Genomic DNA, 14061 nt, shown 5'->3' with positions numbered 1-14061 from the left:
GAAAAAAAAAAGTTAAAAGAAAAAAGGTGAAAACCGAATCTATTGTGAACATTATTCTGATCTTGCTGCTGGTTTTGATTAACATATATATTGCAAATTATGTGATTTAGGTTTGGCTAGAAAAAGGAGCATTAAGCCTTATGATTCAAGGAAACAATTAAGGCCGAGTTAAGATATTGTTTTATTAATCTTTGATTCCTGGGTTTAATTGATTCTTTGTTATCTTAAATTGTCTTTTTCTATCTAAATCACTCGTTATTTCTAGATTTGCTCTTGTGGTCATTTTGTTTCAGTTTTTAGGTTAACTTCTTTCATTGGTCGAAACTAGTTTTCTAGTATTTGTGTTTTTTTTTTTTTTTTTGCTTTTTCTTGTTATTCTAATTTAATCAATCTTGTTGATAAGTTAATTGGACCTAACTTTTAGCTTAGTATTGTTTGGGATCTAGTTTGCAAAGAACCAATAGATTTGACTAAAAGAGAAAAAAGGCAAGAGAGTGTGAGATCATTAAAGGGTAAAAGCAAAATTCATGTGCAAACACAAGTGCTCAAACCTTAATGAAGTGAAACACATGAGGGAGTGAAATTGTAACTAATCTTTTTCTAGAATAAATGGCACAAAAATAGATTTTGATCCAAGACTTTTACAAACTCTAATTGGTAACATGGCTGAAAAGCTTAAGGTAGAATTTAAGGCTAAATTGAAGGCGGAAATAAAAAAGTTTATGGGAAAAATTACTAAAGTCAAATCAAGAATGGATGCTTCCGTAGAACAAATAGCCCCACAAGTTGGAAGAAGTAAGGGAAAAGGTATGCAAAAAGATGGACATACTAGTAGAATCGATGGAGATGGTTTTGGAGATGGTTTGGGAGATGAAGACACTGATTCAACTAGTACAAGAAGAGGGAACCATAGGGAAGACAACGGGGGTATCAATTCATTCTATGACAAGATGGATCCCAACACTTACTTTGAGTGAGAGCAAAGAGTTGAGATGGTTTTTAACTGTCACGATTACTTGAAATCTAAGAAGGTCAAGCTAGTGTGGAGTTTTTTGACTATGCTCTAAAGTGGTGGGATAAGGAATGCACTACTAGGAGGAGAGTGGCCAAGCACCAATTTCAACATTGGGAGAGATGAAAACTTTAATGAGAAAGAAGTTTGTACATAGCCATTATTATCATAGTATTTATCAAAAGTTACAGATTTCTTCTTAAGAGTCAAGGAGTGTAGAGGAGTACCACCAAAAGAGAGAGTCTCTAATGTTTAGAGTTGATATGGTGGAGGACCGGGAATCTATAATGGCTCGATTTCTTGTAGGTTTGAACATGAACATTGTTGATTAAGTGGATTTGAACCAATACATGGATCTTGAGCAGATGTTGCATATGATAATCAAAATAGAGCAACAACCCAAAAGAAGGGATACCACACATGTATCTAGTGCACCAAGTCCTTGGAAACCAACAACCAATCCATGAAGCACCAACAAAACCAAACCAGATTCCAAAACAACTTCAAGGCGAAAAATAGAAGCTAAGTCCAAAGGTTCTACGCCATTCCAATCAAGTAAGTTTGATCTAACCCCTTCTCGTAATAGTGATATAATGTGTTTCAAGTGTCAAGACATGAGACATATAGCTAGCAATATCCAAATCGAAGGATAATGGCCAAACAAGATAGTGGAGAAGTAGAGTACAAGGAGGAGGATTCGAGTTACATTGAGATTTACAATGATTATGGAGACCAAGAAGAGCTGCCATATCAAGAAGGATTGAATTTGGAGGTTAGGTGAGCATTGACATTGTATAAAGATGAGGAGGATATAGAACATGAGAACATCTTTCACACTAGATGCAAAGTCCAAGACAAGGTATGTAGTATGATAATTGATGGTGGTAGTTGTGCAAATATTGCTAGTACTTTGCTTGTTGAAAAATTAGGTTTACTTACCCTTAAAAATCCAAATATCTATAGGTTACAATGGTTGAATGATAGTGATGATATAATGGTAACTAAACAAGTTAGGGTTACTTTTATTATCAAGAAATACATTGATGAAGTTTTGTATTATATAATTCCTATGAAGGCTAGACACTTGTCAATAGGCCGTCCTTAGCAATATGATAAGGATGCTTTGCATCATGGTTAAACTAATAAATATAAGTCTAATTTTAAAGGTAAAAAATTTGTACTCGAACCATTATCTCTTAGACAGGTACTAAAATATCAAATAGCCATGCAAAATTCAATAGGGATCCAACTTCTAATAAAAGTATATTGAACCCCTAGATCCTATATAATAGCCAAAAGAATATCCACTGATAGTTTTAAGATCTAACTTCTTAATTTGGGGATTATAAATCCGTATTTCAGCTTTACAGCCCCCTACTCGAAAATGGTGCAAATTAGGATTTCTTCTTGACCACAACTTAAAAGAAGTCTTAGGAACAGATTTACTTGGTATTTGATTCAAAATATAAGCTGTTGTCCTTAAAGCCTCTCCCCACAAATAATCTGACAAACTATAATTTGCCAACATAGATTGCACCATATCCAACAAAGTGCAATTTTTCCTCTCAGTTATGCCATTACTCTGAGGAGTATCAGGTATTGTATATTGCGCATGAATGCTAAACGCAAGCTAATAAATTGCAAATGGCCTAGGTTCCATCCAGTCTCATCATATCTACCATAAAACTCACCACCTCTATCAGACCCCATAGCCTTCAGCTTCTTATTCTTTTGAGACTTCATCTTTACCTTAAACTCCTTAAAGGCAACCAAAGAATCTGACTTCTCACGGATAAGCTCAACATGTCCATAACAAGAAAAATCATCAATGATGATAATAAAATACCTATAACCACCCAAAGTAGTTGGTGTGAAAGGTCCACATATATGAATGTAGATTAATTCCAAAACATCTCCACACCTTGCTATCTTATCTTTTCTAACCTTGGAAGTTAGCTTCCCTTTCACACATTCAACACAGGTTGACAGGTCGGAGAAGTCAAGATTGGGAAATATTCCATCCTTCATTAACCTTTCCATTCTATGACTAAAAATATTTCCCAAATGCTTATGCCATAACATTGACGAATTATTATGAACTCTTGGATGTTTAGAAGCAACAATAGGGGCAACAACAAAATTATAATTGAAACCATTATTAAATAAATCAAGTCTATATAAATTGCAACATAAAGTTCCAAAACCAACAACTTTACCATCCTTATACATTTCAACTTTGTTATTTCCAAACAAAAAACTATAATCTTGACTATCCAAAAGAGAAATAGATAACAAGTTTCTTCTTATTAAAGGTACATAGGGAATTTTTTGTAATTCTAAAACATATCCAATGGCAAGCTTCACTTGATTGTTCCCATGATATCCACCTTCACTCTTGAGCTATCTCCCATATAATCATGCTGCTCAAGATTGGTTGGCCCTCTTTGACTTATCATCTCTTGCAATGAATTAGTAACATGAATTGTTGCTCAAGTATCTAATCACTAAGTATTCATAAGCACATCCATAATAGTAGTCTCAATCATTAAAATATTACCTTTCTTTTCTAGCTTTCCTTTTAAATTCCAACAATCTATCTTCTTGTGTCCAACTTTATTGCAGTAGCCATACCTTTCATTAACATACTCTTTCCTTTCTCCTATCTAATAAGTGCCATCCCTCGGCCCTTTAGGCTTCATATCAGAAATCTTCTTCCTATTAGGCTTAAATGCTTGTCCAGGCTTGAGTCCTTGTTCCTTTTTTTGGAAAAACTTCTTGGACTTATCTATCTGATGTGATTCAGCAACAGATCTCGACATGCTTATCTTAATATCATCCTACTCCTTGACAAGAATGTCAATTCCTCCAAGTTACAACCTTCCTTCTTAGTATTCAAACTAAACTTTATATTATCAAACTGAGATGGAAGGCTTTTCATTATAGAATAGGTCAAGAACTCTTCACCAATGTCCATCTTAAGGTCCCTTAACTTATTATAATAATAAGAAAGTAACATAATATGGTCCCTTACTCCTTTAACTCCATCATATTTAATATTATTCGAAAGGTCAAAATAATGATACTTCTCATTCATATCAAACTTGATAAACTTCTTTCCTATCTCCTCAAGCAGTTCCTTTGCAGTATCAACCTTAGGAATACTAGCATATATAGCTTCATCCGTGTAATTCTCCATCATCATCATGCAGCACTTATCAGAATGCTTCCAATCCTCATAAAGTTTCTTAACCGCTGCACTACTTTCATCAGTTGGTATCTTTGGTAGATCTATCTCCAAAGCTAAATCCAATTTCATAAAGGTCAAATTCATAACTAAAGTTTTTTTCCACTTTTGATAATTTATCCCATTTAACTTTATCATGGTAGTCATTGGCAAAGAATTTGGGGTGCTATTAACTTTGAAAGTAGCAAACATAACAAGGCATTCAAAACATAAAACAATAACTATGTTCCAGCCCCTTAACATAAAGCAAAAAATATCAATATCATTATGGTTCTTGTAACACTAAAGATACCATTTCACTGTCCAAGGACAGTCAACCAAAATAACCACAATCAAATGCATTGAACCGAATCATTGACAGAGTAACTCAGAACTTGTGATTGGCATTCAATCAACTTCTACTACCATTCCAGGCGTTACATAAAGCAACTAAAACTATCGACAGGGTAGCCTAATTACCCGCATAAACCTTGGTTAATAAGTGGGAAAAAAATAACATATTGGCAATTCATGAAATAAATAAATATAAAATATCTTATTCGCTATACCAACATACATTACATTGGTACACATAACATAGGCAAAATAAGCCTCATAACAAGTGAGTATCTAAAATCCTACACTACTATACCAACTAGGCGCAAAGCCTCTTTAGGGAAAGCTAACACAATCCATTTCTCTAAACATAGATATTAATTTAATCCAAGAAATTTGGAATGGCATAAATAAGCAAATAAACAAATAAGCAATAGATAAATAAAAAATAAATAAATAACAATTTTTTTATTATAATATTAAATTATGGATAAATAAAAAAATAAGTTTTTTTTTTCTTTTATTTTTTTGGGGGTTCCTAACGTTAACATGATGACATCAGCACAGATGACATCATCATGCTAATGTCATCATAGAGGCCCACGTTATGCTAACATCATCATGTTGACATTATCGCTCATGCAATGCTAACATCATCGCTAACGTTAGCTCTGTCCCACGATAGGTCATATGACATCACGATGATGTCACACATCACGTCACGCTAACGTCAACATGCTGACGTTAGTGCCAAACAACACGTCATCTATCGTCGTGGTGATGTCAGCCCTAGACAACACATCTTCTGACCCATCTTCCTCACCTAGTCAAGTCAACGGGTTGACCCAGTTTCAGCAAAATGGGTCACCGAATAGATTTTTGACCTAGCTAGAAAGCACCTTTTTTATCGCTATTTCTGCCTATTGCTGTGGCGGTCCAACTGTTTGGCAATGGGCAAGTAGAATCCGACCTCAATTTTTGTGAATTTCAACTCAAAAGTAACGATTTATCATATTGAACATACACGGGTTCAAGAAAAGGGTTTTTTAATGGGTTTTACTAAATTTACTATATTTGTTTGTTTCATATCAAAATTAGGGCTAAAAAAAATATTGATTCCACACAGAAAACATGATTACAGAATACCCAGGTCAAAATTTATCAGAAATAACAGAAATTTTATTTTCGAGATCAAAAGACATATATTTATATATATATATATATATAATTTGACATAACAGATCAGCATAAGATTCTCATGATTCAAAGAAAGGCCATAAAAAAAAAAAAAAACGATATACACAAATCAATACACAGATCAATCAATGGCCAGTATATTTACACAGTCAATATAATCACAAAACACTATGGAATTTATTATGAACATTAACCATGCTTTGATACCAATTGTTAGAATTTATCTTAATTATGTGGATCTAAAATATATATAATAATTCCATTAAAACATAAAATACTAACCTTTAAACACAGCCATTAATAAGTTAAATATTTTAATCTTACAAACTAGAAAACAACGTAATAATATTGCCTATGGACACACTACCCTCAAACTAATTTCTAAAATCCTTGATCTCAAAAAATACGGCATGTTTTTGTTTACTTGCCCTAGACCTTTTATAGTTTGTGCAAGTCATACTAATGTGAATCCGTCCGTACCAGCACAACTGACAACCCGCTAGGTTGCTGACCCGATACGGATAAAGACCGGACTGATCACTAAGGCTCAAGCTAAGAGGTGATGTGATTCCGCCTGAGCCCACTCAACCGACAACCCGCTAGGGTGCTGACCCGATAAGGATAAAGATCGGGTCAATCATAAGAGCTCAAATTAAGAGATTTAAGGATAACCTGGGAGCATTTATACAGGGGGTAGTCAATTCTCAACAAAGCTTGTCCATACTAGAAGATACAAAGCCTATTCTAAGCATCCAAGTGGTGGAAGCCGATACGGACCTAGGTAGCAGTTTTGGTGCAAATATGGACAACGAGCAACATGAAATGGTTCCAACTCTTTATGAATTCAATACATATGTCTAATAGGATATGGAATTAAGTCAAGGCAGCTTCAAAGGCATTCAAAAAGGGGTTGTACGGATAGCTTCAAATTTGGCCTGTTTTTTTTACTGTATTTTGTGCTGGCTTTACTGTATTTTGCTGAGTTGGCTTTTTCTTCATCTTCCAAGCATGGGCAACGTGTGGGACTTCATATTGAGCTTATTTGGCATCCTAAAAAGCATATTGAAGCTGATTTAGAGTTCAAATTGGTCAAAGATTGGTCAAAGTCAACTTAGTCAAAAAGTTAGTATTTTAGTTTCCTAATTTGTTTTTACTTTTTGTTTTAGGAAACTTCCATTACTTTTTAGTTTTTATTTATTTATTTTCTAGAAAAATAAGTTTAGGAAAGTTATTAATTTATTATTTATATTGTAAATTAATTAATTCCTAATTCAAAATAAAGGAATTAATTAATCAAATTTAGTTTAGGAAACTTAGTTTAGGAAGTATTAGAATTCGGCCAAGTTTCTTAATTCCTATAGGTGGCCGGTTTTCCCTTTGTTTTTAGGGTTTTATTTCATGATTTTGTAGCCTATTTAAAGGCTTATTTTTCAATAAGAATGAAGCTTGAATTTTATACAGAAAATTATTTATGAGATTGAATTCTATTTGTTCTTTTGAACACCTAAAACACCATTAGTGAATGAGTGTTTTAGTTTGACTTATCAATAGGCCTTCCATCACCTATTGTGGAGTCTTCATTATATACCAAGGTTTCTAATCACAGGTTGGTTAGGGGTCAAGGTGACCATTAGAACTTGAACATAATTAGATCCGGGCTAATATAATACAGGTTTAGGAGCAGGTCGTCCTAGGTTCGTATCAAGAGGTTTAGGAAATAATTTTCTGCCTTTATCTAGGGGGTAATTCATTTTCAAGAGCACTTGTCCATACTCAAAGATCCAAGACCTATTTTGGGCATACATGTGGTGGAAGCCGATACGGATCCGAGTAGTGGTTTTGGTGCATTTATGGAGTTCGGACAATAAGAAATGGTTCCAAATCTTTATGAATTCAATAAATATCACTAAGAAGTCATGGAAACAAGTCAAGAAGGAAGTAAAACCAACTTGTACAGACAGCTTCAAAATTTGGTCGAAAATTGCTGTATTGCTTGCTGACTTTACTGTATTTTTCTGAGTTGGCTTTTTCTCTTTCCTCCAAGCAAGGGCAACGTGTGGGACTCTATAATAATCCTATTTGACATCCTAAAAAGCATATAGAAGCTGATTTAAAGCTCAAATTGGTCAAAGATTGGTCAAAGTCAACTTGATCAAAAAGCTAGTATTTTAGGTTCCTAATTTAATTCTACTTTTTGTTGTAGGAAATTACCATTACTTTTTTATTTTTATTTATTTATTTGCTGGACAAATAAGTTTATGAAATTTATTATTTTATTATTTTCATCGTAAATTAATTAATTCCTAATTTAAAATAAAGGAATTAATTAATCCAAATTATATTAGGAAAGGAGGAGACTTTCGACCATATTAAGATTCTTCATTGCATTGCTGGTTTTTCCTTTTTGTTTTAGGGTTTTATTTTTTTTCTATTAGCCTATAAAAGGGCTTGTTTTTGAGGAAGACCACACCATTAATAATATCCAGAATTTATTTTGTGAGATTGAATTTCTCTTTGTTCTTTTGAACACCTAAAACACCATTAGAGAGTGAGTGTTTTAGTTTGACTTATCAATAGGATTTCCATCACCTATTGTTGCATCTTCACTATATACCAAGGTTTCTAATCACAAGTTGGTTAGGGGTCAAGGTGACCATTAGAACTTGAACATAATTAGATCCGGACTAATATAGTACAGATTTAGGAGCAGGTCATCCTAGGTTCGTATCATTTAGTATCAGAGCCGAATTTTGTTTAGGTTTGATCTATCTTTATTTGCTTTATTTTTTTTTATGTTAATCTACAATTTTAGCATTAGGTTAAGGTTGCTTCTATCACCATACACGTTCTGCATATTACAAAAATAAAATAAAAATTCATTCCTAGTTGAATTAGGATTTCCTAGTTTTACCATATTTTTGTTTCCTAGTTGTTGGTTGTCTTTTATCATTGTTCCTGTTAATTTGGTTTTTAGTGATTTTTCTTTACTGTTTGTCTTAAATATTTGCATTCGTATATTAAAAAAAAAAATGAACAGATATAAAAAAAAAAAAAGCTGCACATTTTTATTCTTATTGTTGGAGGCCACAGGTTTGGTGAGTTTTTGCTGTTGGAATTTCAAATTTTGGTGCTGATTCTTGTTACTGCAGTTGTTTTATGTTCTGTGAGTGAAAAAAAAAGGAAGAAGAAAAGCCGAATTAAAAAAAATAAAATTTCAATTTGTTAGAGTTTGATTTGTTTGCTGGAAATTATTGGAGCTGTTATTTTGTTGATTATTTCAATATTTGGTGTTACTAGAGAATTATTTTTGTTGCTGGATATTTGAATTTTGGGTGTTTAAATTATTTGGGTTAAAATTAGTTAAAGGACTTGATACAAAAAACTTGAATTACAAGAACAACAACCAACACTATTCTATATTTTTGTTCGATTTGATTCTTGTTCGTTTTTTAAATTCATTTTCCTAAATATTATTCTTGAATCCTTAATCTCTTACCATCTGGTCAAGTTCTTGCTAATTCCAAAATTTTCCTTATTATTTTGCTTTATTTGTCTAGAAAGTCGAAAACTAGGATTTGTTAAATTCATCAGTATTGCTTGCTTTTTGCTCCTATGTTTGTTGATAAAATTAATTAAAAGATACTTGTAATCTAATTTCTGTTTTATGAGTATTTTAATTAGAACTTTGAGATAATTCATTGAGTGGGAAAAGGCAAGAGTGTGTGAGCTTAAAAGAGGGTAAAAGCCGAAACTTGTGTGAAAACACGAGTTTTGAGACCTTGTTTGAGTGAAAGACGTGAGGGAGTGATTTTTGGTGAGAATTTATTTTGTTTTGCATTATTTATACCAATATGGCAGAGTCAAGGATGAGAAGAGGAGATCCACATTTAAGAATTAATGAAGAAGAGTCTGTAGGATTCCATGGTGGTTCCCGAGCTACCGGGAATGGTGAGCAAATGGACATGAAGGCTATATTAGAGCAATTGGAGTAGATGAATGCCCAATTTGATAACATAGATCAAAGGATGGACAGGATAGAAACATCACAAGGAGGACTAAATATAAGATTAGATGCTCATGGAGGTCGAGGAGGCCGAGGGCAACCAAAAGAGGAATTTGGGGGAAGTAACTTTGGAGATGACTTGGATGAGGGGTTTGATGAAATTTTTGAACCTCAAGAAAGGCCAATTCGTGGGAGACCAGCAAGGAATGAAGATGATGATCTAGGGAATATCAAGGTAAACATTCCACCTTTCATGGGAAAAAGTGATCCAAAGGCATATTTAGAATGGGAGGAGAGAATAGAGATGATTTTTGGTTGTCATAATTATTCGGAGGCCAAGAAGGTGAAGTTGGTAGCAATGGACTTTGGTCATTATGCACTCCAATGGTGGATCAATGAGCAAAACACCCGAAAGAGAGTTGGTGATGACTTGATCACTACATGGCGACAAATGAAAGGAGCCATGAGGAAGCGATTCGTACCATCATACTATCATAGGTTGCTGCATCAAAGGCTTCAATTTTTATCTCAAGGAAGTAGGTCCATGGAGGATTACTACAAGGAGATGGAGATGCTTATGATGGGGCTAATCATGAATGACGATAGAGAAGCAAGGTTTCTTGGTGGTTTGAATAGTGAAATAGCCAATCAACTAGAATTACAACAATATGTGGAATTGAAGGAGATGTTGCATGTGGCTATTAAATTAGAGCATCAATTCAAGAGGAAGGGTGTAAGCTCACGGTTGGGGGGAGTTTCAAATATTGGAAGATCAAATCCAAGTGGCTGGAGAAACAATCCTACCTTTGAGAACAAGCCAAAACCGAAAGTTGGAGAAGAAAGTTCAAATCGGCCAAGGAAAGAGTCTAGAATCGAATCTGTCCAAGCACACAAAAGTGAAGGTAAATCTGATCCTAAACCTTCTAAAACTTATAAAATTGTGTGGTTTAAGTGCCAAGGACAAGGACACATAGCTAGCCAATTCCCGAATAGAAGAATCATGGTGCTGAAAGGTAATGGTAAACTAGAATCCGAAAGTGAAGAAAGTGATGCTGAAATCGAATTGGATGATGAAGAACTTGGAGGGGATGAGCATGAGGAACCCAAAACACTCCAACCTTCAAGCGCTGACTTGAGCTTAGTTGTAAGGAGGGTCCTTACTGTATACAAATACGAGGATCAAATTCAAAGAGCAAACATTTTCCACACCCCATGCGAAATTCAAGGTAACATATGTAGTATGATTACAGATAGTGGAAGTTATGCAAATGTAATTAGTCGCATGGTAGTTAATAAATTAGGCTTAACAACTATTAAACATCCAGAACCATATAGATTACAATGGCTTAATGATAGTGGGGAGATGAAAGTGAATAAACAAGTCAAAGTAAAATTTAACATAGATAAATATGTGGATGTTGTGTTGTATGATGTTGTGCTTATGCATGCTGGTCATATATTGTTGGGGAGGCCATGGCAATTTGATAAATATGCCATACATTATGGGAGAGAGAACTCTATTGTTTTTAAGCTTAAAGGCAAGAAGGTTAAGCTGGAGCCATTGAACCTAAAGGAGATTTTTAGGGACCAATTACAAATGCAACAAAGGAGGGAGGCCAAGAAGCTCAAGGAGGAAGCTAGTATGGCACCTACGGCTTCACCATCCATCCAAGAAGGTAAGTCTAAGTTTTCTGTCCAAGGTAAATCCTCTAAAACCCCGGTTGAGTGGAAAAATTTAAACAAAGCCGAGAGTGAAGCAAAATTCAATGAATCCATGAGTGAGAAAGGAAAAGAAAGAAAAGAAAGGAAAAATAAAAATTTGTATTTGAGTTTTGGGGATGTTAATAAAGTTATCTTGAGTAAGAATCCATTGCTGGTCATGAATCATAAAGATGCTTATTTAAAAATGTTTTTGTTTAGAACTTTATCTGCCTTGTTGAGAGCTTTACTTTGTGGAAATTTGAAAATTTGGAAGAGATTATTTGCTAACTTTAAAAAGTGTAATTTTTTCCATAATAAGCATGTATTTTTAGATTTTGGTGTGTTAGTGTTTGATCCAAGAGATTGGATTTGGTTTCACTTAAGAAAGGAAAGGTTTCCGAAGCAATAAAAGTTAAAGCTTATGCCTCAAGGGGATGTACTTTTTCAAATTTTAGAGCGAATCAATGAAAATGCCGACAAACTTTACATACTAGGTAAGTACAATGTAGTGCTACATTTAATGTTGCTGAATTATCTCCTTTTTATACAGGTGATGATCTTGATTTGAGGACAAACCCTTTTCAAGAGGAAGGGAATGATGCGAATCCGTCCGTGCCCACACAACCGATAACCCGCTGAGTTGCTGACCCGATACAGATGAAGATAAGACCGATCACTAGGGCTCAAGCTAAGAGGTTTAGGGACAAATTTACTGCCTTTATCCAGGGGGTAATTCATTTTCAAGAGCACTTGTCCATACTCGAAGATCGAAGATATGTTTTGGGCATACAATTGGTGGAAGTCGATACGAAACCGGGTAGCAGTTTTGGTGCATTTATGGAGTCTGGGCAGTAAGAAATGGTTCCATATCTTTATGGATTCAATAAATATCAGTCAGAGGTCATGGAAATAAGTCAAGGCAGAAGTAAAACCAACTTGTACGGACAGCTTCAAAATTTGGCCGAAAACTATTGTATTGCGTGCTGGTTTTACTGTATTTTTATTTTTTTGAGTTGGCTTTTTCTCTTTCCTCCAAGCAAGGGCAACGTGTGGGACTCCATAATAATCCTATTTGAAATCCTACAAAGCATATAGTATCTGATTTGGAGCTCAAATTGGTTAAAGATTGATCAAAGTCAACTTAGTCAAAAAGCTATTTTAGTTTCCTAATTTGATTCTACTTTTTGTTTTAGGAAATTACCATTATTCTTTGATTTTTATTTATTTATTTGCTGGACAAATAAGTTTAGGAAAGTTATTATTTTATTATTTTCATTGTAAATTAATTAATTCCTAATTCAAAATAAAAGAATGATTAATCCAAATTAGATTAGGAAAGGAGAAGACTTTTGGCCATATTAGGATTCTTCATTGCATTGCCGGTTTTTCCTTTTTGTTTTAGGATTTTATTTTGTTTTCTCTTAGCCTATAAAAGGCTTGTTTTTGAGGATGAACACCCCATTACTAATATCCAGAATTTATTTTGTGAGATTGAATTTCTCTTTGTTCTTTTGAACACCTAAAACACCATTAGAGAGTGAGTGTTTTAGTTTGACTTATCAATAGGATTTCCATCACCTATTATGGCGTATTTATTATATACCAAGGTTTCTAATCACAGGTTGGTTAGGGGTCAAGGTGACCATTAGAACTTGAACATAATTAGATCCGGGCTAATATAATACAGGTTTAGGAGCAGGTCGTCCTAGGTTCCTATCACATACTTACCCATTAGTTTTAACACACACAAAATAAATAATTTAATAATAAATATAATAATAGAAAAATATGGGTAAGTCAATGGGCTTATAAAGAGAGTTTGTTCACCAGCCCAATGGACCAACCGAAGTCTTATAGAGAGTGCATGACTGAGGGCCCTACTACTAAATAATAAACAATACAATCCCATTAATGGTATAAATGGGTCCTGCAAATGAGTAATCAATTAAGTTCACAAATATTTATTTATCTAACATTAACTTGTGGAATTGTTGTAGGAGAAAAAAAAAAATCCAATCTGCATGATCAATTTATACTTGATTGATTAAGGGCGAGCATATAAAAGAAACTAGATAGCATGGACAAACGGTTAAAGGATGAGTGCTTGAGAATGGTAATAATTTAAGTAGTGGCACATGGAATTTAATATCTACAAATAAAAAGAGTTTAGTACAATATATGTAGGTATATGAATTGGTTTTGCTGGCAGCATAGATAAATGAAAGCGAAACAGATTTAGAGATGAAAGCTTGCCTATAAAATGTGTATCCAATGTTTGAATTCTAGAAGGTGCAAAATTGGCTTGGGCAGAAGATTAATTTGGAGGTCAGTACAGATTTCATGGAGGAGGTGCCCTGGTTAGAAAGAATAGAATATGTATATATATTTACATGTATATATATTACATTAGTGTTGGTTTGGTGATTTATGATTTCGATGCAAAAGAAGAATCCAAAATTGCAATATATTTGTTTTAGGCAAGTAAGAGATATTTGGAAATTTTAGTCTTGGCATTGATTTCTTTGGGCAAGATAGAAATGTCAATTTTGAATAATTGATTCTAAAGATGTGTAAGATTCGGCAATGATG

This window comes from Ziziphus jujuba, chromosome 8 (assembly GCF_031755915.1).
Source record: "Ziziphus jujuba cultivar Dongzao chromosome 8, ASM3175591v1".
Taxonomy (NCBI): Eukaryota; Viridiplantae; Streptophyta; class Magnoliopsida; order Rosales; family Rhamnaceae; genus Ziziphus; species Ziziphus jujuba.
This window is presented reverse-complemented; position numbering follows the sequence as displayed.